Source organism: Mirounga angustirostris, unplaced genomic scaffold (genome assembly GCF_029215605.1).
Source record: "Mirounga angustirostris isolate CCGP_5_RB_7025 unplaced genomic scaffold, mMirAng1.0.hap1 SCAF_2, whole genome shotgun sequence".
NCBI classification, from domain to species: domain Eukaryota; kingdom Metazoa; phylum Chordata; class Mammalia; order Carnivora; family Phocidae; genus Mirounga; species Mirounga angustirostris.
In genome coordinates, this window is record NW_026991710.1 from 204,893,766 (window position 1) to 204,917,719 (window position 23,954).

The following is a 23,954-nucleotide window of genomic DNA, read 5'->3' on the forward strand; positions in this document are numbered from 1 at the left end:
GCAGGCCGGACAGCCGGCAGCTCTCAACTCACATCATCCTTATGGGGCTCGTACCGTTGCCCCGGGGGTGCGTGCAGGCTGAAAGACAGCCACCTAGCTCGAAGGAAGGACTCGGGAGACGATGCGTGCTTCAGCTCAAACAGCCGCTCCTGAGGGTGGAAGCATTCTGTTGTGTGCGTGCGTGAGAGCACTGCAAGGGAGTCCCAAACCTAATTCCGAGGGAGCCTCCGGCTGCTGCACAGGGCAGCACTCGACTCCCCACTTGTTTCATGAAGCTAGCACTGAGGCCCCACTTTTGCATGGAAGTCTCATCGCTTGCGTTCTACCTCGAAGAAACCACAGTGTTCAGAAACCGTGCTTTAGCTACCTTCCACCTCTCTGAGGGAGGAAGCACTTTCCCGGCTACCGTGGGTGAGAGCCTGGGGAACGGGTTCCTTCCGTGCAACCGAGGGAGAAGCAGCCCGGGCCAGAAGGCACCTCGCGACTCAGCTGTTGGTACCTGGAGCTAACACTACTACTCCATGGGTGCACAGGAATGCTAAGTGCTCCACACTGATTTGGAAGAAAGACGCCCGTAAAGAATCCCAGCCTCAGCTCCTTCGCCTCTCCACAGGGTGGCAGCATTTTCCACTCTACTGGAGTGCAAGCCTGAGGAAGGGGTCCCGGCAGAATTCCAAGGGAGAAATAAGCATGGGCAGAAGGCACCTGTCGGCTCCACTCTTGTTTCGGGGAACTAGATCGGCTCTCCCGTGTGTGCGTGGAGTCCTAAGTGCCATCCACCCGACGCAAAGGAACACACCTGTAGAGAACGCGTGCCTCAGCAAAGATCGCCCTTCCCGAGCGTGACCTTCACCCATTGTGTGTTTCTGTGAAAGCCTGACCAATGGAACCTCAACGCAAGTCGGAGTGAGAAGCAGGCCTGTAAGGAAGGCTGCTGTCGACTCACCTCTTGTTTTAGGAGATGAGCCCTGCTGTACCCTGTGTGCTTGGATGCCTAGTTTGCCAGGCTGCTAAGAGCCAGAATCCGTGCTATAGAATGGCTGCGCTTTAGTTCACGTTGCCGTTCCCGGAGCCAGAGGAATTGTACAGTGCTCGTGTTCGAGAGACTGGGGAAAGGGTCCCATGCGGGACGTGGAGTGAGAAACAGGCCGGTGCGGAAGGCAGCTCTCAACTCACCTCTGGTTTAGGAGGCTAGTACCCTTGCCCCCGGGTGTGCCTGCAGGCCTCAAGCCAAGCGCCTAACTCAAAGGAACAGGTCTGTCAGAATTCCTGCTTCGGCTACGATAGCCATGCCTGAGGCCGGAAGCATTTTGCTGTGTGCATGCGTGAGCGCCCTGCCAGGGAGGCCCAAGCCATTTCCTGTGTGAGACTCAGGCCCAGGCAGACGGCAGCACACGACTCCCCACTTGTTTCCTGAAGCCAGCACTGCGGCCCCACTTTGGCATGGAAGTCTGATAGCTGGCACTCTAACTCGAAGAGACAACAGTGGAGAGACACCGTGCTTTAGCCTTACCGCCGGCCTCTGCGTGGGAGGACGCCGTTTAGGGTGTACTGTGGGCGAGAGCCTGGGGCCGGGTTCCATATCGTACGACCGGGGGAGAGGCAGGCCGGACAGCCGGCAGCTCTCAACTCACATCATCCTTATGGGGCTCGTACCGTTGCCCCGGGGGTGCGTGCAGGCTGAAAGACAGCCACCTAGCTCGAAGGAAGGACTCGGGAGACGATGCGTGCTTCAGCTCAAACAGCCGCTCCTGAGGGTGGAAGCATTCTGTTGTGTGCGCGCGTGAGAGCACTGCAAGGGAGTCCCAAACCTAATTCCGAGGGAGCCTCCGGCTGCTGCACAGGGCAGCACTCGACTCCCCACTTGTTTCATGAAGCTAGCACTGAGGCCCCACTTTTGCATGGAAGTCTCATCGCTTGCGTTCTACCTCGAAGAAACCACAGTGTTCAGAAACCGTGCTTTAGCTACCTTCCACCTCTCTGAGGGAGGAAGCACTTTCCCGGCTACCGTGGGTGAGAGCCTGGGGAACGGGTTCCTTCCGTGCAACCGAGGGAGAAGCAGCCCGGGCCAGAAGGCACCTCGCGACTCAGCTGTTGGTACCTGGAGCTAACACTACTGCTCCATGGGTGCACAGGAATGCTAAGTGCTCCACACTGATTTGGAAGAAAGACGCCCGTAAAGAATCCCAGCCTCAGCTCCTTCGCCTCTCCACAGGGTGGCAGCATTTTCCACTCTACTGGAGTGCAAGCCTGAGGAAGGGGTCCCGGCAGAATTCCGAGGGAGAAATAAGCATGGGCAGAAGGCACCTGTCGGCTCCACTCTTGTTTCGGGGAACTAGATCGGCTCTCCCGTGTGTGCGTGGAGTCCTAAGTGCCATCCACCCGACGCAAAGGAACACACCTGTAGAGAACGCGTGCCTCAGCAAAGATCGCCCTTCCCGAGCGTGACCTTCACCCATTGTGTGTTTCTGTGAAAGCCTGACCAATGGAACCTCAACGCAAGTCGGAGTGAGAAGCAGGCCTGTAAGGAAGGCTGCTGTCGACTCACCTCTTGTTTTAGGAGATGAGCCCTGCTGTACCCTGTGTGCTTGGATGCCTAGTTTGCCAGGCTGCTAAGAGCCAGAATCCGTGCTATAGAATGGCTGCGCTTTAGTTCACGTTGCCGTTCCCGGAGCCAGAGGAATTGTACAGTGCTCGTGTTCGAGAGACTGGGAAAGGGTCCCATGCGGGACGTGGAGTGAGAAACAGGCCGGTGCGGAAGGCAGCTCTCAACTCACCTCTGGTTTAGGAGGCTAGTACCCTTGCCCCCGGGTGTGCCTGCAGGCCTCAAGCCAAGCGCCTAACTCAAAGGAACAGCTCTGTCAGAATTCCTGCTTCGGCTACGATAGCCATGCCTGAGGCCGGAAGCATTTTGCTGTGTGCATGCGTGAGCGCCCTGCCAGGGAGGCCCAAGCCATTTCCTGTGTGAGACTCAGGCCCAGGCAGACGGCAGCACACGACTCCCCACTTGTTTCCTGAAGCCAGCACTGCGGCCCCACTTTGGCATGGAAGTCTGATAGCTGGCACTCTAACTCGAAGAGACAACAGTGGAGAGACACCGTGCTTTAGCCTTACCGCCGGCCTCTCCGTGGGAGGAGGCCGTCTAGGGTGTACTGTGGGCGAGAGCCTGGGGCCGGGTTCCATTTCGTACGACCGGGGGAGAGGCAGGCCGGACAGCCGGCAGCTCTCAACTCACACCATGCTTATGGGGCTCGTACCATTGCCCCGGGGGGGGCGTGCAGGCTTAGGGAAGGCCACCTAACTCGAAGGGAGGACTCGGGAGACAATGCGTGCTTCAGCTCAAACAGCCGCTCCTGACGGGGGAAGCATTTTGTTGGGTGCGTGCATGAGAGCACTGCAAGGGAGCCCCAAACCCAGTCCGAGGGAGCCTCAGGCCTCTGCAGAAGGCAGCACACGACTCCCACTTGGTTCCTCAAGCCGGCACTGCGGCCCCACGTCTGCATGGACCGCTTGCGTTCCCACTCCAAGAAAGAACAGTGTACAGAAAGTGTGCTTTAGCTACCGTCGACCTCTCTGTGGGAGGAAGCAGTTTATGCTGCACTGTGGGTGAGAGCCTGTGGGCAGGGTTCCATACGTAAAAGCGGGGGGGGGGGGGAAGCAGGCCGGTGCAGAAGGACCCTGTCGGCTCACCTTTTGTTTACGAGGCTAGGAACGTTGCCCTTGTGTGCCTGCAGGCCTCAAGCCAGCGACCTAGGTCGAAGGAACAACTCTGTCGAGAATTCCTGCTTCGGCCAATAAAGAGCCATGCCCGAGGCTGGAAGCATTTTGCTGTGTGCATGCGTGAGCGCCCTGCCAGGGAGGCCCAAGCCATTTCCTGTGTGAGACTCAGGCCCAGGCAGACGGCAGCACACGACTCCCCACTTGTTTCCTGAAGCCAGCACTGCGGCCCCACTTTGGCATGGAAGTCTGATAGCTGGCACTCTAACTCGAAGAGACAACAGTGGAGAGACACCGTGCTTTAGCCTTACCGCCGGCCTCTGCGTGGGAGGAGGCCGTTTAGGGTGTACTGTGGGCGAGAGCCTGGGGCCGGGTTCCATTTCGTACGACCGGGGGAGAGGCAGGCCGGACAGCCGGCAGCTCTCAACTCACATCATCCTTATGGGGCTCGTACCGTTGGCCCGGGGGTGCGTGCAGGCTGAAAGACAGCCACCTAGCTCGAAGGAAGGACTCGGGAGACGATGCGTGCTTCAGCTCAAACAGCCGCTCCTGAGGGTGGAAGCATTCTGTTGTGTGCGTGCGTGAGAGCACTGCAAGGGAGTCCCAAACCTAATTCCGAGGGAGCCTCCGGCTGCTGCACAGGGCAGCACTCGACTCCCCACTTGTTTCATGAAGCTAGCACTGAGGCCCCACTTTTGCATGGAAGTCTCATCGCTTGCGTTCTACCTAGAAGAAACCACAGTGTACAGAAACCGTGCTTTAGCTACCTTCCACCTCTCTGAGGGAGGAAGCACTTTCCCGGCTACCGTGTGTGAGAGCCTGGGGAACGGGTTCCTTCCGTGCAACCGAGGGAGAAGCAGCCCGGGCCAGAAGGCACCTCGCGACTCAGCTGTTGGTACCTGGAGCTAACACTACTGCTCCATGGGTGCACAGGAATGCTAAGTGCTCCACACTGATTTGGAAGAAAGACGCCCGTAAAGAATCCCAGCCTCAGCTCCTTCGCCTCTCCACAGGGTGGCAGCATTTTCCACTCTACTGGAGTGCAAGCCTGAGGAAGGGGTCCCGGCAGAATTCCGAGGGAGAAATAAGCATGGGCAGAAGGCACCTGTCGGCTCCACTCTTGTTTCGGGGAACTAGATCGGCTCTCCCGTGTGTGCGTGGAGCCCTAAGTACCATCCACCCGACGCAAAGGAACACACCTGTAGAGAACGCGTGCCTCAGCAAAGATCGCCCTTCCCGAGCGTGAACTTCACCCATTGTGTGTTTCTGTGAAAGCCTGACCAATGGAACCTCAACGCAAGTCGGAGTGAGAAGCAGGCCTGTAAGGAAGGCTGCTGTCGACTCACCTCTTGTTTTAGGAGATGAGCCCTGCTGTACCCTGTGTGCTTGGATGCCTAGTTTGCCAGGCTGCTAAGAGCCAGAATCCGTGCTATAGAATGGCTGCGCTTTAGTTCACGTTGCCGTTCCCGAAGCCAGAGGAATTGTACAGTGCTCGTGTTCGAGAGACTGGGGAAAGGGTCCCATGCGGGACGTGGAGTGAGAAACAGGCCGGTGCGGAAGGCAGCTCTCAACTCACCTCTGGTTTAGGAGGCTAGTACCCTTGCCCCCGGGTGTGCCTGCAGGCCTCAAGCCAAGCGCCTAACTCAAAGGAACAGCTCTGTCGAGAATTCCTGCTTCGGCTACGATAGCCATGCCTGAGGCCGGAAGCATTTTGCTGTGTGCATGCGTGAGCGCCCTGCCAGGGAGGCCCAAGCCATTTCCTGTGTGAGACTCAGGCCCAGGCAGACGGCAGCACACGACTCCCCACTTGTTTCCTGAAGCCAGCACTGCGGCCCCACTTTGGCATGGAAGTCTGATAGCTGGCACTCTAACTCGAAGATACAACAGTGGAGAGACACCGTGCTTTAGCCTTACCGCCGGCCTCTGCGTGGGAGGAGGCCGTTTAGCGTGTACTGTGGGCGAGAGCCTGGGCCCGGGTTCCATTTCGTACGACCGGGGGAGAGGCAGGCCGGACAGCCGGCAGCTCTCAACTCACATCATCCTTATGGGGCTCGTACCGTTGCCCCGGGGGTGCGTGCAGGCTGAAAGACAGCCACCTAGCTCGAAGGAAGGACTCGGGAGACGATGCGTGCTTCAGCTCAAACAGCCGCTCCTGAGGGTGGAAGCATTCTGTTGTGTGCGTGCGTGAGAGCACTGCAAGGGAGTCCCAAACCTAATTCCGAGGGAGCCTCCGGCTGCTGCACAGGGCAGCACTCGACTCTCCACTTGTTTCATGAAGCTAGCACTGAGGCCCCACTTTTGCATGGAAGTCTCATCGCTTGCGTTCTACCTCGAAGAAACCACAGTGTTCAGAAACCGTGCTTTAGCTACCTTCCACCTCTCTGAGGGAGGAAGCACTTTCCCGGCTACCGTGGGTGAGAGCCTGGGGAACGGGTTCCTTCCGTGCAACCGAGGGAGAAGCAGCCCGGGCCAGAAGGCACCTCGCGACTCAGCTGTTGGTACCTGGAGCTAACACTACTACTCCATGGGTGCACAGGAATGCTAAGTGCTCCACACTGATTTGGAAGAAAGACGCCCGTAAAGAATCCCAGCCTCAGCTCCTTCGCCTCTCCACAGGGTGGCAGCATTTTCCACTCTACTGGAGTGCAAGCCTGAGGAAGGGGTCCCGGCAGAATTCCAAGGGAGAAATAAGCATGGGCAGAAGGCACCTGTCGGCTCCACTCTTGTTTCGGGGAACTAGATCGGCTCTCCCGTGTGTGCGTGGAGTCCTAAGTGCCATCCACCCGACGCAAAGGAACACACCTGTAGAGAACGCGTGCCTCAGCAAAGATCGCCCTTCCCGAGCGTGACCTTCACCCATTGTGTGTTTCTGTGAAAGCCTGACCAATGGAACCTCAACGCAAGTCGGAGTGAGAAGCAGGCCTGTAAGGAAGGCTGCTGTCGACTCACCTCTTGTTTTAGGAGATGAGCCCTGCTGTACCCTGTGTGCTTGGATGCCTAGTTTGCCAGGCTGCTAAGAGCCAGAATCCGTGCTATAGAATGGCTGCGCTTTAGTTCACGTTGCCGTTCCCGGAGCCAGAGGAATTGTACAGTGCTCGTGTTCGAGAGACTGGGGAAAGGGTCCCATGCGGGACGTGGAGTGAGAAACAGGCCGGTGCGGAAGGCAGCTCTCAACTCACCTCTGGTTTAGGAGGCTAGTACCCTTGCCCCCGGGTGTGCCTGCAGGCCTCAAGCCAAGCGCCTAACTCAAAGGAACAGCTCTGTCAGAATTCCTGCTTCGGCTACGATAGCCATTCCTGAGGCCGGAAGCATTTTGCTGTGTGCATGCGTGAGCGCCCTGCCAGGGAGGCCCAAGCCATTTCCTGTGTGAGACTCAGGCCCAGGCAGACGGCAGCACACGACTCCCCACTTGTTTCCTGAAGCCAGCACTGCGGCCCCACTTTGGCATGGAAGTCTGATAGCTGGCAGTCTAACTCGAAGAGACAACAGTGGAGAGACACCGTGCTTTAGCCTTACCGCCGGCCTCTCCGTGGGAGGAGGCCGTCTAGGGTGTACTGTGGGCGAGAGCCTGGGGCCGGGTTCCATTTCGTACGACCAGGGGAGAGGCAGTCCGGACAGCCGGCAGCTCTCAACTCACATCATCCTTATGGGGCTCGTACCGTTGCCCCGGGGGTGCGTGCAGGCTGAAAGACAGCCACCTAGCTCGAAGGAAGGACTCGGGAGACGATGCGTGCTTCAGCTCAAACAGCCGCTCCTGAGGGTGGAAGCATTCTGTTGTGTGCGCGCGTGAGAGCACTGCAAGGGAGTCCCAAACCTAATTCCGAGGGAGCCTCCGGCTGCTGCACAGGGCAGCACTCGACTCCCCACTTGTTTCATGAAGCTAGCACTGAGGCCCCACTTTTGCATGGAAGTCTCATCGCTTGCGTTCTACCTCGAAGAAACCACAGTGTTCAGAAACCGTGCTTTAGCTACCTTCCACCTCTCTGAGGGAGGAAGCACTTTCCCGGCTACCGTGGGTGAGAGCCTGGGGAACGGGTTCCTTCCGTGCAACCGAGGGAGAAGCAGCCCGGGCCAGAAGGCACCTCGCGACTCAGCTGTTGGTACCTGGAGCTAACACTACTGCTCCATGGGTGCACAGGAATGCTAAGTGCTCCACACTGATTTGGAAGAAAGACGCCCGTAAAGAATCCCAGCCTCAGCTCCTTCGCCTCTCCACAGGGTGGCAGCATTTTCCACTCTACTGGAGTGCAAGCCTGAGGAAGGGGTCCCGGCAGAATTCCGAGGGAGAAATAAGCATGGGCAGAAGGCACCTGTCGGCTCCACTCTTGTTTCGGGGAACTAGATCGGCTCTCCCGTGTGTGCGTGGAGTCCTAAGTGCCATCCACCCGACGCAAAGGAACACACCTGTAGAGAACGCGTGCCTCAGCAAAGATCGCCCTTCCCGAGCGTGACCTTCACCCATTGTGTGTTTCTGTGAAAGCCTGACCAATGGAACCTCAACGCAAGTCGGAGTGAGAAGCAGGCCTGTAAGGAAGGCTGCTGTCGACTCACCTCTTGTTTTAGGAGATGAGCCCTGCTGTACCCTGTGTGCTTGGATGCCTAGTTTGCCAGGCTGCTAAGAGCCAGAATCCGTGCTATAGAATGGCTGCGCTTTAGTTCACGTTGCCGTTCCCGGAGCCAGAGGAATTGTACAGTGCTCGTGTTCGAGAGACTGGGAAAGGGTCCCATGCGGGACGTGGAGTGAGAAACAGGCCGGTGCGGAAGGCAGCTCTCAACTCACCTCTGGTTTAGGAGGCTAGTACCCTTGCCCCCGGGTGTGCCTGCAGGCCTCAAGCCAAGCGCCTAACTCAAAGGAACAGCTCTGTCAGAATTCCTGCTTCGGCTACGATAGCCATGCCTGAGGCCGGAAGCATTTTGCTGTGTGCATGCGTGAGCGCCCTGCCAGGGAGGCCCAAGCCATTTCCTGTGTGAGACTCAGGCCCAGGCAGACGGCAGCACACGACTCCCCACTTGTTTCCTGAAGCCAGCACTGCGGCCCCACTTTGGCATGGAAGTCTGATAGCTGGCACTCTAACTCGAAGAGACAACAGTGGAGAGACACCGTGCTTTAGCCTTACCGCCGGCCTCTCCGTGGGAGGAGGCCGTCTAGGGTGTACTGTGGGCGAGAGCCTGGGGCCGGGTTCCATTTCGTACGACCGGGGGAGAGGCAGGCCGGACAGCCGGCAGCTCTCAACTCACACCATGCTTATGGGGCTCGTACCATTGCCCCGGGGGGGGCGTGCAGGCTTAGGGAAGGCCACCTAACTCGAAGGGAGGACTCGGGAGACAATGCGTGCTTCAGCTCAAACAGCCGCTCCTGACGGGGGAAGCATTTTGTTGGGTGCGTGCATGAGAGCACTGCAAGGGAGCCCCAAACCCAGTCCGAGGGAGCCTCAGGCCTCTGCAGAAGGCAGCACACGACTCCCACTTGGTTCCTCAAGCCGGCACTGCGGCCCCACGTCTGCATGGACCGCTTGCGTTCCCACTCCAAGAAAGAACAGTGTACAGAAAGCGTGCTTTAGCTACCGTCGACCTCTCTGTGGGAGGAAGCAGTTTATGCTGCACTGTGGGTGAGAGCCTGTGGGCAGGGTTCCATACGTAAAAGCGGGGGGGGGGGGGAAGCAGGCCGGTGCAGAAGGACCCTGTCGGCTCACCTTTTGTTTACGAGGCTAGGAACGTTGCCCTTGTGTGCCTGCAGGCCTCAAGCCAGCGACCTAGGTCGAAGGAACAACTCTGTCGAGAATTCCTGCTTCGGCCAATAAAGAGCCATGCCCGAGGCTGGAAGCATTTTGCTGTGTGCATGCGTGAGCGCCCTGCCAGGGAGGCCCAAGCCATTTCCTGTGTGAGACTCAGGCCCAGGCAGACGGCAGCACACGACTCCCCACTTGTTTCCTGAAGCCAGCACTGCGGCCCCACTTTGGCATGGAAGTCTGATAGCTGGCACTCTAACTCGAAGAGACAACAGTGGAGAGACACCGTGCTTTAGCCTTACCGCCGGCCTCTCCGTGGGAGGAGGCCGTCTAGGGTGTACTGTGGGCGAGAGCCTGGGGCCGGGTTCCATTTCGTACGACCAGGGGAGAGGCAGGCCGGACAGCCGGCAGCTCTCAACTCACACCATGCTTATGGGGCTCGTACCATTGCCCCGGGGGGGGAGTGCAGGCTTAGGGAAGGCCACCTAACTCGAAGGGAGGACTCGGGAGACAATGCGTGCTTCAGCTCAAACAGCCGCTCCTGAGGGGGGAAGCATTTTGTTGGGTGCGTGCATGAGAGCACTGCAAGGGAGCCCCAAACCCAGTTCCGAGGGAGCCTCAGGCCTCTGCAGAAGGCAGCACACGACTCCCTCTTGGTTCCTCAAGCCGGCACTGCGGCCCCACGTCTGCATGGACCGCTTGCGTTCCCACTCCAAGAAAGAACAGTGTACAGAAAGCGTGCTTTAGCTACCGTCGACCTCTCTGTGGGAGGAAGCAGTTTATGCTGCACTGTGGGTGAGAGCCTGTGGGCAGGGTTCCATACGTAAAAGCGGGGGGGGGGGGCGGGAAGCAGGCCGGTGCAGAAGGACCCTGTCGGCTCACCTTTTGTTTACGAGGCTAGGAACGTTGCCCTTGTGTGCCTGCAGGCCTCAAGCCAGCGACCTAGGTCGAAGTAACAACTCTGTCGAGAATTCCTGCTTCGGCCAATAAAGAGCCATGCCCGAGGCTGGAAGCATTTTGCTGTGTGCATGCGAGAGCGCCCTGCCAGGGAGGCCGAAACCAATTTGCGTGTGAGGCTAATGCCCCGGCAGAAGGCAGAACACGACTCCCCACTTGTTTCCTGACGCCAGCACTGCGGCCCCACTTTGGACTGGAAGCCTACTCGCAAGCGTTCTAACCCGAAGAGACAACACTGTAGAGAAACCGTGCTTTAGCTACCGTCGACCTCTGTGTGGGAGGAAGCAGTTGAGGGTGTACTGTGGGTGAGAGCCTGGGGCCGGGTTCCATTTCGTACGACCGGGGGAGAGGCAGGCCGGACAGCCGGCAGCTCTCAACTCACATCATCCTTATGGGGCTCGTACCGTTGCCCCGGGGGTGCGTGCAGGCTGAAAGACAGCCACCTAGCTCGAAGGAAGGACTCGGGAGACGATGCGTGCTTCAGCTCAAACAGCCGCTCCTGAGGGTGGAAGCATTCTGTTGTGTGCGTGCGTGAGAGCACTGCAAGGGAGTCCCAAACCTAATTCCGAGGGAGCCTCCGGCTGCTGCACAGGGCAGCACTCGACTCCCCACTTGTTTCATGAAGCTAGCACTGAGGCCCCACTTTTGCATGGAAGTCTCATCGCTTGCGTTCTACCTCGAAGAAACCACAGTGTACAGAAACCGTGCTTTAGCTATCTTCCACCTCTCTGAGGGAGGAAGCACTTTCCCGGCTACCGTGGGTGAGAGCCTGGGGAACGGGTTCCTTCCGTGCAACCGAGGGAGGAGCAGCCCGGGCCAGAAGGCACCTCGCGACTCAGCTGTTGGTACCTGGAGCTAACACTACTGCTCCATGGGTGCACAGGAATGCTAAGTGCTCCACACTGATTTGGAAGAAAGACGCCCGTAAAGAATCCCAGCCTCAGCTCCTTCGCCTCTCCACAGGGTGGCAGCATTTTCCACTCTACTGGAGTGCAAGCCTGAGGAAGGGGTCCCGGCAGAATTCCGAGGGAGAAATAAGCATGGGCAGAAGGCACCTGTCGGCTCCACTCTTGTTTCGGGGAACTAGATCGGCTCTCCCGTGTGTGCGTGGAGTCCTAAGTGCCATCCACCCGACGCAAAGGAACACACCTGTAGAGAACGCGTGCCTCAGCAAAGATCGCCCTTCCCGAGCGTGACCTTCACCCATTGTGTGTTTCTGTGAAAGCCTGACCAATGGAACCTCAACGCAAGTCGGAGTGAGAAGCAGGCCTGTAAGGAAGGCTGCTGTCGACTCACCTCTTGTTTTAGGAGATGAGCCCTGCTGTACCCTGTGTGCTTGGATGCCTAGTTTGCCAGGCTGCTAAGAGCCAGAATCCGTGCTATAGAATGGCTGCGCTTTAGTTCACGTTGCCGTTCCCGGAGCCAGATGAATTGTACAGTGCTCGTGTTCGAGAGACTGGGGAAAGGGTCCCATGCGGGACGTGGAGTGAGAAACAGGCCGGTGCGGAAGGCAGCTCTCAACTCACCTCTGGTTTAGGAGGCTAGTACCCTTGCCCCCGGGTGTGCCTGCAGGCCTCAAGCCAAGCGCCTAACTCAAAGGAACAGCTCTGTCGAGAATTCCTGCTTCGGCTACGATAGCCATGCCTGAGGCCGGAAGCATTTTGCTGTGTGCATGCGTGAGCGCCCTGCCAGGGAGGCCCAAGCCATTTCCTGTGTGAGACTCAGGCCCAGGCAGACGGCAGCACACGACTCCCCACTTGTTTCCTGAAGCCAGCACTGCGGCCCCACTTGGGCATGGAAGTCTGATAGCTGGCACTCTAACTCGAAGAGACAACAGTGGAGAGACACTGTGCTTTAGCCTAACCGCCGGCCTCTGCGTGGGAGGAGGCCGTCTAGGGTGTACTGTGGGCGAGAGCCTGGGGCCGGGTTCCATTTCGTACGACCGGGGGAGAGGCAGGCCGGACAACCGGCAGCTCTCAACTCACACCATGCTTATGGGTCTCGTACCGTTGCCCCGGGGGGTGCGTGCAGGCTTAGGGAAGGCCACCTAACTCGAAGGGAGGACTCGGGAGACAATGCGTGCTTCAGCTCAAACAGCCACTGCTGAGGGGGGAAGCATTTTGTTGGGTGCGTGCATGAGAGCACTGCAAGGGAGCCCCAAACCCAGTTCCGAGGGAGCCTCAGGCCTCTGCAGAAGGCAGCACACGACTCCCACTTGGTTCCTCAAGCAGGCACTGCGGCCCCACGTCTGCATGGACCGCTTGCGTTCCCACTCCAAGAAAGAACAGTGTACAGAAAGCGTGCTTTAGCTACCGTCGACCTCTCTGTGGGAGGAAGCAGTTTATGCTGCACTGTGGGTGAGAGCCTGTGGGCAGGGTTCCATACGTAAAAGCGGGGGGGGGGGGCGGGAAGCAGGGCGGTGCAGAAGGACCCTGTCGGCTCACCTTTTGTTTACGAGGCTAGGAACGTTGCCCTTGTGTGCCTGCAGGCCTCAAGCCAGCGACCTAGGTCGAAGGAACAACACTGTCGAGAATTCCTGATTCGGCCAATAAAGAGCCATGCCCGAGGTTGGAAGCATTTTGCTGTGTGCATGCGTGAGCGCCCTGCCAGGGAGGCCGAAACCAATTTGCGTGTGAGTCTAAGGCCCCGGCAGAAGGCAGAACACGACTCCCCACTTGTTTCCTGACGCCAGCACTGCGGCCCCACTTTGGCATGGAAGCCTACTCGCAAGCGTGCTAACCCGAAGAGAGAACACTGTAGAGAAACCGTGCTTTAGCTACCGTCGACCTCTGTGTGGGAGGAAGCAGTTGAGGGTGTACTGTGGGTGAGAGCCTGGGGCCGGGTTCCATTTCGTACGACCTGGGGAGAGGCAGGCCGGACAGCCGGCAGCTCTCAACTCACATCAAGCTTATGGGGCTCGTACCGTTGCCCCGGGGGTGCGTGCAGGCTGAAAGACAGCCACCTAGCTCGAAGGAAGGACTCGGGAGACGATGCGTGCTTCAGCTCAAACAGCCGCTCCTGAGGGTGGAAGCATTCTGTTGTGTGCGTGCGTGAGAGCACTGCAAGGGAGTCCCAAACCTAATTCCGAGGGAGCCTCCGGCTGCTGCACAGGGCAGCACTCGACTCCCCACTTGTTTCATGAAGCTAGCACTGAGGCCCCACTTTTGCATGGAAGTCTCATCGCTTGCGTTCTACCTCGAAGAAACCACAGTGTACAGAAACCGTGCTTTAGCTACCTTCCACCTCTCTGAGGGAGGAAGCACTTTCCCGGCTACCGTGGGTGAGAGCCTGGGGAACGGGTTCCTTCCGTGCAACCGAGGGAGAAGCAGCCCGGGCCAGAAGGCACCTCGCGACTCAGCTGTTGGTACCTGGAGCTAACACTACTGCTCCATGGGTGCACAGGAATGCTAAGTGCTCCACACTGATTTGGAAGAAAGACGCCCGTAAAGAATCCCAGCCTCAGCTCCTTCGCCTCTCCACAGGGTGGCAGCATTTTCCACTCTACTGGAGTGCAAGCCTGAGGAAGGGGTCCCGGCAGAATTCCGAGGGAGAAATAAGCATGGGCAGAAGGCACCTGTCGGCTCCACTCTTGTTTCGGGGAACTAGATCGGCTCTCCCGTGTGTGCGTGGAGTCCTAAGTGCCATCCACCCGACGCAAAGGAACACACCTGTAGAGAACGCGTGCCTCAGCAAAGATCGCCCTTCCCGAGCGTGAACTTCACCCATTGTGTGTTTCTGTGAAAGCCTGACCAATGGAACCTCAACGCAAGTCGGAGTGAGAAGCAGGCCTGTAAGGAAGGCTGCTGTCGACTCACCTCTTGTTTTAGGAGATGAGCCCTGCTGTACCCTGTGTGCTTGGATGCCTAGTTTGCCAGGCTGCTAAGAGCCAGAATCCGTGCTATAGAATGGCTGCGCTTTAGTTCACGTTGCCGTTCCCGAAGCCAGAGGAATTGTACAGTGCTCGTGTTCGAGAGACTGGGGAAAGGGTCCCATGCGGGACGTGGAGTGAGAAACAGGCCGGTGCGGAAGGCAGCTCTCAACTCACCTCTGGTTTAGGAGGCTAGTACCCTTGCCCCCGGGTGTGCCTGCAGGCCTCAAGCCAAGCGCCTAACTCAAAGGAACAGCTCTGTCGAGAATTCCTGCTTCGGCTACGATAGCCATGCCTGAGGCCGGAAGCATTTTGCTGTGTGCATGCGTGAGCGCCCTGCCAGGGAGGCCCAAGCCATTTCCTGTGTGAGACTCAGGCCCAGGCAGACGGCAGCACACGACTCCCCACTTGTTTCCTGAAGCCAGCACTGCGGCCCCACTTTGGCATGGAAGTCTGATAGCTGGCACTCTAACTCGAAGAGACAACAGTGGAGAGACACCGTGCTTTAGCCTTACCGCCGGCCTCTGCGTGGGAGGAGGCCGTTTAGGGTGTACTGTGGGCGAGAGCCTGGGGCCGGGTTCCATTTCGTACGACCGGGGGAGAGGCAGGCCGGACAGCCGGCAGCTCTCAACTCACATCATCCTTATGGGGCTCGTACCGTTGCCCCGGGGTGCGTGCAGGCTGAAAGACAGCCACCTAGCTCGAAGGAAGGACTCGGGAGACGATGCGTGCTTCAGCTCAAACAGCCGCTCCTGAGGGTGGAAGCATTCTGTTGTGTGCGTGCGTGAGAGCACTGCAAGGGAGTCCCAAACCTAATTCCGAGGGAGCCTCCGGCTGCTGCACAGGGCAGCACTCGACTCCCCACTTGTTTCATGAAGCTAGCACTGAGGCCCCACTTTTGCATGGAAGTCTCATCGCTTGCGTTCTACCTCGAAGAAACCACAGTGTACAGAAACCGTGCTTTAGCTACCTTCCACCTCTCTGAGGGAGGAAGCACTTTCCCGGCTACCGTGGGTGAGAGCCTGGGGAACGGGTTCCTTCCGTGCAACCGAGGGAGAAGCAGCCCGGGCCAGAAGGCACCTCGCGACTCAGCTGTTGGTACCTGGAGCTAACACTACTGCTCCATGGGTGCACAGGAATGCTAAGTGCTCCACACTGATTTGGAAGAAAGACGCCCGTAAAGAATCCCAGCCTCAGCTCCTTCGCCTCTCCACAGGGTGGCAGCATTTTCCACTCTACTGGAGTGCAAGCCTGAGGAAGGGGTCCCGGCAGAATTCCGAGGGAGAAATAAGCATGGGCAGAAGGCACCTGTCGGCTCCACTCTTGTTTCGGGGAACTAGATCGGCTCTCCCGTGTGTGCGTGGAGTCCTAAGTGCCATCCACCCGACGCAAAGGAACACACCTGTAGAGAACGCGTGCCTCAGCAAAGATCGCCCTTCCCGAGCGTGACCTTCACCCATTGTGTGTTTCTGTGAAAGCCTGACCAATGGAACCTCAACGCAAGTCGGAGTGAGAAGCAGGCCTGTAAGGAAGGCTGCTGTCGACTCACCTCTTGTTTTAGGAGATGAGCCCTGCTGTACCCTGTGTGCTTGGATGCCTAGTTTGCCAGGCTGCTAAGAGCCAGAATCCGTGCTATAGAATGGCTGCGCTTTAGTTCACGTTGCCGTTCCCGGAGCCAGAGGAATTGTACAGTGCTCGTGTTCGAGAGACTGGGGAAAGGGTCCCATGCGGGACGTGGAGTGAGAAACAGGCCGGTGCGGAAGGCAGCTCTCAACTCACCTCTGGTTTAGGAGGCTAGTACCCTTGCCCCCGGGTGTGCCTGCAGGCCTCAAGCCAAGCGCCTAACTCAAAGGAACAGGTCTGTCAGAATTCCTGCTTCGGCTACGATAGCCATGCCTGAGGCCGGAAGCATTTTGCTGTGTGCATGCGTGAGCGCCCTGCCAGGGAGGCCCAAGCCATTTCCTGTGTGAGACTCAGGCCCAGGCAGACGGCAGCACACGACTCCCCACTTGTTTCCTGAAGCCAGCACTGCGGCCCCACTTTGGCATGGAAGTCTGATAGCTGGCACTCTAACTCGAAGAGACAACAGTGGAGAGACACCGTGCTTTAGCCTTACCGCCGGCCTCTGCGTGGGAGGACGCCGTTTAGGGTGTACTGTGAGCGAGAGCCTGGGGCCGGGTTCCATATCGTACGACCGGGGGAGAGGCAGGCCGGACAGCCGGCAGCTCTCAACTCACATCATCCTTATGGGGCTCGTACCGTTGCCCCGGGGGTGCGTGCAGGCTGAAAGACAGCCACCTAGCTCGAAGGAAGGACTCGGGAGACGATGCGTGCTTCAGCTCAAACAGCCGCTCCTGAGGGTGGAAGCATTCTGTTGTGTGCGCGCGTGAGAGCACTGCAAGGGAGTCCCAAACCTAATTCCGAGGGAGCCTCCGGCTGCTGCACAGGGCAGCACTCGACTCCCCACTTGTTTCATGAAGCTAGCACTGAGGCCCCACTTTTGCATGGAAGTCTCATCGCTTGCGTTCTACCTCGAAGAAACCACAGTGTTCAGAAACCGTGCTTTAGCTACCTTCCACCTCTCTGAGGGAGGAAGCACTTTCCCGGCTACCGTGGGTGAGAGCCTGGGGAACGGGTTCCTTCCGTGCAACCGAGGGAGAAGCAGCCCGGGCCAGAAGGCACCTCGCGACTCAGCTGTTGGTACCTGGAGCTAACACTACTGCTCCATGGGTGCACAGGAATGCTAAGTGCTCCACACTGATTTGGAAGAAAGACGCCCGTAAAGAATCCCAGCCTCAGCTCCTTCGCCTCTCCACAGGGTGGCAGCATTTTCCACTCTACTGGAGTGCAAGCCTGAGGAAGGGGTCCCGGCAGAATTCCGAGGGAGAAATAAGCATGGGCAGAAGGCACCTGTCGGCTCCACTCTTGTTTCGGGGAACTAGATCGGCTCTCCCGTGTGTGCGTGGAGTCCTAAGTGCCATCCACCCGACGCAAAGGAACACACCTGTAGAGAACGCGTGCCTCAGCAAAGATCGCCCTTCCCGAGTGTGACCTTCACCCATTGTGTGTTTCTGTGAAAGCCTGACCAATGGAACCTCAACGCAAGTCGGAGTGAGAAGCAGGCCTGTAAGGAAGGCTGCTGTCGACTCACCTCTTGTTTTAGGAGATGAGCCCTGCTGTACCCTGTGTGCTTGGATGCCTAGTTTGCCAGGCTGCTAAGAGCCAGAATCCGTGCTATAGAATGGCTGCGCTTTAGTTCACGTTGCCGTTCCCGGAGCCAGAGGAATTGTACAGTGCTCGTGTTCGAGAGACTGGGAAAGGGTCCCATGCGGGACGTGGAGTGAGAAACAGGCCGGTGCGGAAGGCAGCTCTCAACTCACCTCTGGTTTAGGAGGCTAGTACCCTTGCCCCCGGGTGTGCCTGCAGGCCTCAAGCCAAGCGCCTAACTCAAAGGAACAGCTCTGTCAGAATTCCTGCTTCGGCTACGATAGCCATGCCTGAGGCCGGAAGCATTTTGCTGTGTGCATGCGTGAGCGCCCTGCCAGGGAGGCCCAAGCCATTTCCTGTGTGAGACTCAGGCCCAGGCAGACGGCAGCACACGACTCCCCACTTGTTTCCTGAAGCCAGCACTGCGGCCCCACTTTGGCATGGAAGTCTGATAGCTGGCACTCTAACTCGAAGAGACAACAGTGGAGAGACACCGTGCTTTAGCCTTACCGCCGGCCTCTCCGTGGGAGGAGGCCGTCTAGGGTGTACTGTGGGCGAGAGCCTGGGGCCGGGTTCCATTTCGTACGACCGGGGGAGAGGCAGGCCGGACAGCCGGCAGCTCTCAACTCACACCATGCTTATGGGGCTCGTACCATTGCCCCGGGGGGGGCGTGCAGGCTTAGGGAAGGCCACCTAACTCGAAGGGAGGACTCGGGAGACAATGCGTGCTTCAGCTCAAACAGCCGCTCCTGACGGGGGAAGCATTTTGTTGGGTGCGTGCATGAGAGCACTGCAAGGGAGCCCCAAACCCAGTCCGAGGGAGCCTCAGGCCTCTGCAGAAGGCAGCACACGACTCCCACTTGGTTCCTCAAGCCGGCACTGCGGCCCCACGTCTGCATGGACCGCTTGCGTTCCCACTCCAAGAAAGAACAGTGTACAGAAAGCGTGCTTTAGCTACCGTCGACCTCTCTGTGGGAGGAAGCAGTTTATGCTGCACTGTGGGTGAGAGCCTGTGGGCAGGGTTCCATACGTAAAAGCGGGGGGGGGGGGAAGCAGGCCGGTGCAGAAGGACCCTGTCGGCTCACCTTTTGTTTACGAGGCTAGGAACGTTGCCCTTGTGTGCCTGCAGGCCTCAAGCCAGCGACCTAGGTCGAAGGAACAACTCTGTCGAGAATTCCTGCTTCGGCCAATAAAGAGCCATGCCCGAGGCTGGAAGCATTTTGCTGTGTGCATGCGTGAGCGCCCTGCCAGGGAGGCCCAAGCCATTTCCTGTGTGAGACTCAGGCCCAGGCAGACGGCAGCACACGACTCCCCACTTGTTTCCTGAAGCCAGCACTGCGGCCCCACTTTGGCATGGAAGTCTGATAGCTGGCAGTCTAACTCGAAGAGACAACAGTGGAGAGACACCGTGCTTTAGCCTTACCGCCGGCCTCTGCGTGGGAGGAGGCCGTTTAGGGTGTACTGTGGGCGAGAGCCTGGGGCCGGGTTCCATTTCGTACGACCGGGGGAGAGGCAGGCCGGACAGCCGGCAGCTCTCAACTCACATCATCCTTATGGGGCTCGTACCGTTGGCCCGGGGGTGCGTGCAGGCTGAAAGACAGCCACCTAGCTCGAAGGAAGGACTCGGGAGACGATGCGTGCTTCAGCTCAAACAGCCGCTCCTGAGGGTGGAAGCATTCTGTTGTGTGCGTGCGTGAGAGCACTGCAAGGGAGTCCCAAACCTAATTCCGAGGGAGCCTCCGGCTGCTGCACAGGGCAGCACTCGACTCCCCACTTGTTTCATGAAGCTAGCACTGAGGCCCCACTTTTGCATGGAAGTCTCATCGCTTGCGTTCTACCTAGAAGAAACCACAGTGTACAGAAACCGTGCTTTAGCTACCTTCCACCTCTCTGAGGGAGGAAGCACTTTCCCGGCTACCGTGGGTGAGAGCCTGGGGAACGGGTTCCTTCCGTGCAACCGAGGGAGAAGCAGCCCGGGCCAGAAGGCACCTCGCGACTCAGCTGTTGGTACCTGGAGCTAACACTACTGCTCCATGGGTGCACAGGAATGCTAAGTGCTCCACACTGATTTGGAAGAAAGACGCCCGTAAAGAATCCCAGCCTCAGCTCCTTCGCCTCTCCACAGGGTGGCAGCATTTTCCACTCTACTGGAGTGCAAGCCTGAGGAAGGGGTCCCGGCAGAATTCCGAGGGAGAAATAAGCATGGGCAGAAGGCACCTGTCGGCTCCACTCTTGTTTCGGGGAACTAGATCGGCTCTCCCGTGTGTGCGTGGAGCCCTAAGTACCATCCACCCGACGCAAAGGAACACACCTGTAGAGAACGCGTGCCTCAGCAAAGATCGCCCTTCCCGAGCGTGAACTTCACCCATTGTGTGTTTCTGTGAAAGCCTGACCAATGGAACCTCAACGCAAGTCGGAGTGAGAAGCAGGCCTGTAAGGAAGGCTGCTGTCGACTCACCTCTTGTTTTAGGAGATGAGCCCTGCTGTACCCTGTGTGCTTGGATGCCTAGTTTGCCAGGCTGCTAAGAGCCAGAATCCGTGCTATAGAATGGCTGCGCTTTAGTTCACGTTGCCGTTCCCGAAGCCAGAGGAATTGTACAGTGCTCGTGTTCGAGAGACTGGGGAAAGGGTCCCATGCGGGACGTGGAGTGAGAAACAGGCCGGTGCGGAAGGCAGCTCTCAACTCACCTATGGTTTAGGAGGCTAGTACCCTTGCCCCCGGGTGTGCCTGCAGGCCTCAAGCCAAGCGCCTAACTCAAAGGAACAGCTCTGTCGAGAATTCCTGCTTCGGCTACGATAGCCATGCCTGAGGCCGGAAGCATTTTGCTGTGTGCATGCGTGAGCGCCCTGCCAGGGAGGCCCAAGCCATTTCCTGTGTGAGACTCAGGCCCAGGCAGACGGCAGCACACGACTCCCCACTTGTTTCCTGAAGCCAGCACTGCGGCCCCACTTTGGCATGGAAGTCTGATAGCTGGCACTCTAACTCGAAGATACAACAGTGGAGAGACACCGTGCTTTAGCCTTACCGCCGGCCTCTGCGTGGGAGGAGGCCGTTTAGCGTGTACTGTGGGCGAGAGCCTGGGCCCGGGTTCCATTTCGTACGACCGGGGGAGAGGCAGGCCGGACAGCCGGCAGCTCTCAACTCACATCATCCTTATGGGGCTCGTACCGTTGCCCCGGGGGTGCGTGCAGGCTGAAAGACAGCCACCTAGCTCGAAGGAAGGACTCGGGAGACGATGCGTGCTTCAGCTCAAACAGCCGCTCCTGAGGGTGGAAGCATTCTGTTGTGTGCGTGCGTGAGAGCACTGCAAGGGAGTCCCAAACCTAATTCCGAGGGAGCCTCCGGCTGCTGCACAGGGCAGCACTCGACTCCCCACTTGTTTCATGAAGCTAGCACTGAGGCCCCACTTTTGCATGGAAGTCTCATCGCTTGCGTTCTACCTCGAAGAAACCACAGTGTTCAGAAACCGTGCTTTAGCTACCTTCCACCTCTCTGAGGGAGGAAGCACTTTCCCGGCTACCGTGGGTGAGAGCCTGGGGAACGGGTTCCTTCCGTGCAACCGAGGGAGAAGCAGCCCGGGCCAGAAGGCACCTCGTGACTCAGCTGTTGGTACCTGGAGCTAACACTACTACTCCATGGGTGCACAGGAATGCTAAGTGCTCCACACTGATTTGGAAGAAAGACGCCCGTAAAGAATCCCAGCCTCAGCTCCTTCGCCTCTCCACAGGGTGGCAGCATTTTCCACTCTACTGGAGTGCAAGCCTGAGGAAGGGGTCCCGGCAGAATTCCGAGGGAGAAATAAGCATGGGCAGAAGGCACCTGTCGGCTCCACTCTTGTTTCGGGGAACTAGATCGGCTCTCCCGTGTGTGCGTGGAGCCCTAAGTACCATCCACCCGACGCAAAGGAACACACCTGTAGAGAACGCGTGCCTCAGCAAAGATCGCCCTTCCCGAGCGTGAACTTCACCCATTGTGTGTTTCTGTGAAAGCCTGACCAATGGAACCTCAACGCAAGTCGGAGTGAGAAGCAGGCCTGTAAGGAAGGCTGCTGTCGACTCACCTCTTGTTTTAGGAGATGAGCCCTGCTGTACCCTGTGTGCTTGGATGCCTAGTTTGCCAGGCTGCTAAGAGCCAGAATCCGTGCTATAGAATGGCTGCGCTTTAGTTCACGTTGCCGTTCCCGAAGCCAGAGGAATTGTACAGTGCTCGTGTTCGAGAGACTGGGGAAAGGGTCCCATGCGGGACGTGGAGTGAGAAACAGGCCGGTGCGGAAGGCAGCTCTCAACTCACCTATGGTTTAGGAGGCTAGTACCCTTGCCCCCGGGTGTGCCTGCAGGCCTCAAGCCAAGCGCCTAACTCAAAGGAACAGCTCTGTCGAGAATTCCTGCTTCGGCTACGATAGCCATGCCTGAGGCCGGAAGCATTTTGCTGTGTGCATGCGTGAGCGCCCTGCCAGGGAGGCCCAAGCCATTTCCTGTGTGAGACTCAGGCCCAGGCAGACGGCAGCACACGACTCCCCACTTGTTTCCTGAAGCCAGCACTGCGGCCCCACTTTGGCATGGAAGTCTGATAGCTGGCACTCTAACTCGAAGATACAACAGTGGAGAGACACCGTGCTTTAGCCTTACCGCCGGCCTCTGCGTGGGAGGAGGCCGTTTAGCGTGTACTGTGGGCGAGAGCCTGGGCCCGGGTTCCATTTCGTACGACCGGGGGAGAGGCAGGCCGGACAGCCGGCAGCTCTCAACTCACATCATCCTTATGGGGCTCGTACCGTTGCCCCGGGGGTGCGTGCAGGCTGAAAGACAGCCACCTAGCTCGAAGGAAGGACTCGGGAGACGATGCGTGCTTCAGCTCAAACAGCCGCTCCTGAGGGTGGAAGCATTCTGTTGTGTGCGTGCGTGAGAGCACTGCAAGGGAGTCCCAAACCTAATTCCGAGGGAGCCTCCGGCTGCTGCACAGGGCAGCACTCGACTCCCCACTTGTTTCATGAAGCTAGCACTGAGGCCCCACTTTTGCATGGAAGTCTCATCGCTTGCGTTCTACCTCGAAGAAACCACAGTGTTCAGAAACCGTGCTTTAGCTACCTTCCACCTCTCTGAGGGAGGAAGCACTTTCCCGGCTACCGTGGGTGAGAGCCTGGGGAACGGGTTCCTTCCGTGCAACCGAGGGAGAAGCAGCCCGGGCCAGAAGGCACCTCGTGACTCAGCTGTTGGTACCTGGAGCTAACACTACTACTCCATGGGTGCACAGGAATGCTAAGTGCTCCACACTGATTTGGAAGAAAGACGCCCGTAAAGAATCCCAGCCTCAGCTCCTTCGCCTCTCCACAGGGTGGCAGCATTTTCCACTCTACTGGAGTGCAAGCCTGAGGAAGGGGTCCCGGCAGAATTCCAAGGGAGAAATAAGCATGGGCAGAAGGCACCTGTCGGCTCCACTCTTGTTTCGGGGAACTAGATCGGCTCTCCCGTGTGTGCGTGGAGTCCTAAGTGCCATCCACCCGACGCAAAGGAACACACCTGTAGAGAACGCGTGCCTCAGCAAAGATCGCCCTTCCCGAGCGTGACCTTCACCCATTGTGTGTTTCTGTGAAAGCCTGACCAATGGAACCTCAACGCAAGTCGGAGTGAGAAGCAGGCCTGTAAGGAAGGCTGCTGTCGACTCACCTCTTGTTTTAGGAGATGAGCCCTGCTGTACCCTGTGTGCTTGGATGCCTAGTTTGCCAGGCTGCTAAGAGCCAGAATCCGTGCTATAGAATGGCTGCGCTTTAGTTCACGTTGCCGTTCCCGGAGCCAGAGGAATTGTACAGTGCTCGTGTTCGAGAGACTGGGGAAAGGGTCCCATGCGGGACGTGGAGTGAGAAACAGGCCGGTGCGGAAGGCAGCTCTCAACTCACCTCTGGTTTAGGAGGCTAGTACCCTTGCCCCCGGGTGTGCCTGCAGGCCTCAAGCCAAGCGCCTAACTCAAAGGAACAGCTCTGTCAGAATTCCTGCTTCGGCTACGATAGCCATTCCTGAGGCCGGAAGCATTTTGCTGTGTGCATGCGTGAGCGCCCTGCCAGGGAGGCCCAAGCCATTTCCTGTGTGAGACTCAGGCCCAGGCAGACGGCAGCACACGACTCCCCACTTGTTTCCTGAAGCCAGCACTGCGGCCCCACTTTGGCATGGAAGTCTGATAGCTGGCAGTCTAACTCGAAGAGACAACAGTGGAGAGACACCGTGCTTTAGCCTTACCGCCGGCCTCTCCGTGGGAGGAGGCCGTCTAGGGTGTACTGTGGGCGAGAGCCTGGGGCCGGGTTCCATTTCGTACGACCAGGGGAGAGGCAGGCCGGACAGCCGGCAGCTCTCAACTCACACCATGCTTATGGGGCTCGTACCATTGCCCCGGGGGGGGCGTGCAGGCTTAGGGAAGGCCACCTAACTCGAAGGGAGGACTCGGGAGACAATGCGTGCTTCAGCTCAAACAGCCGCTCCTGAGG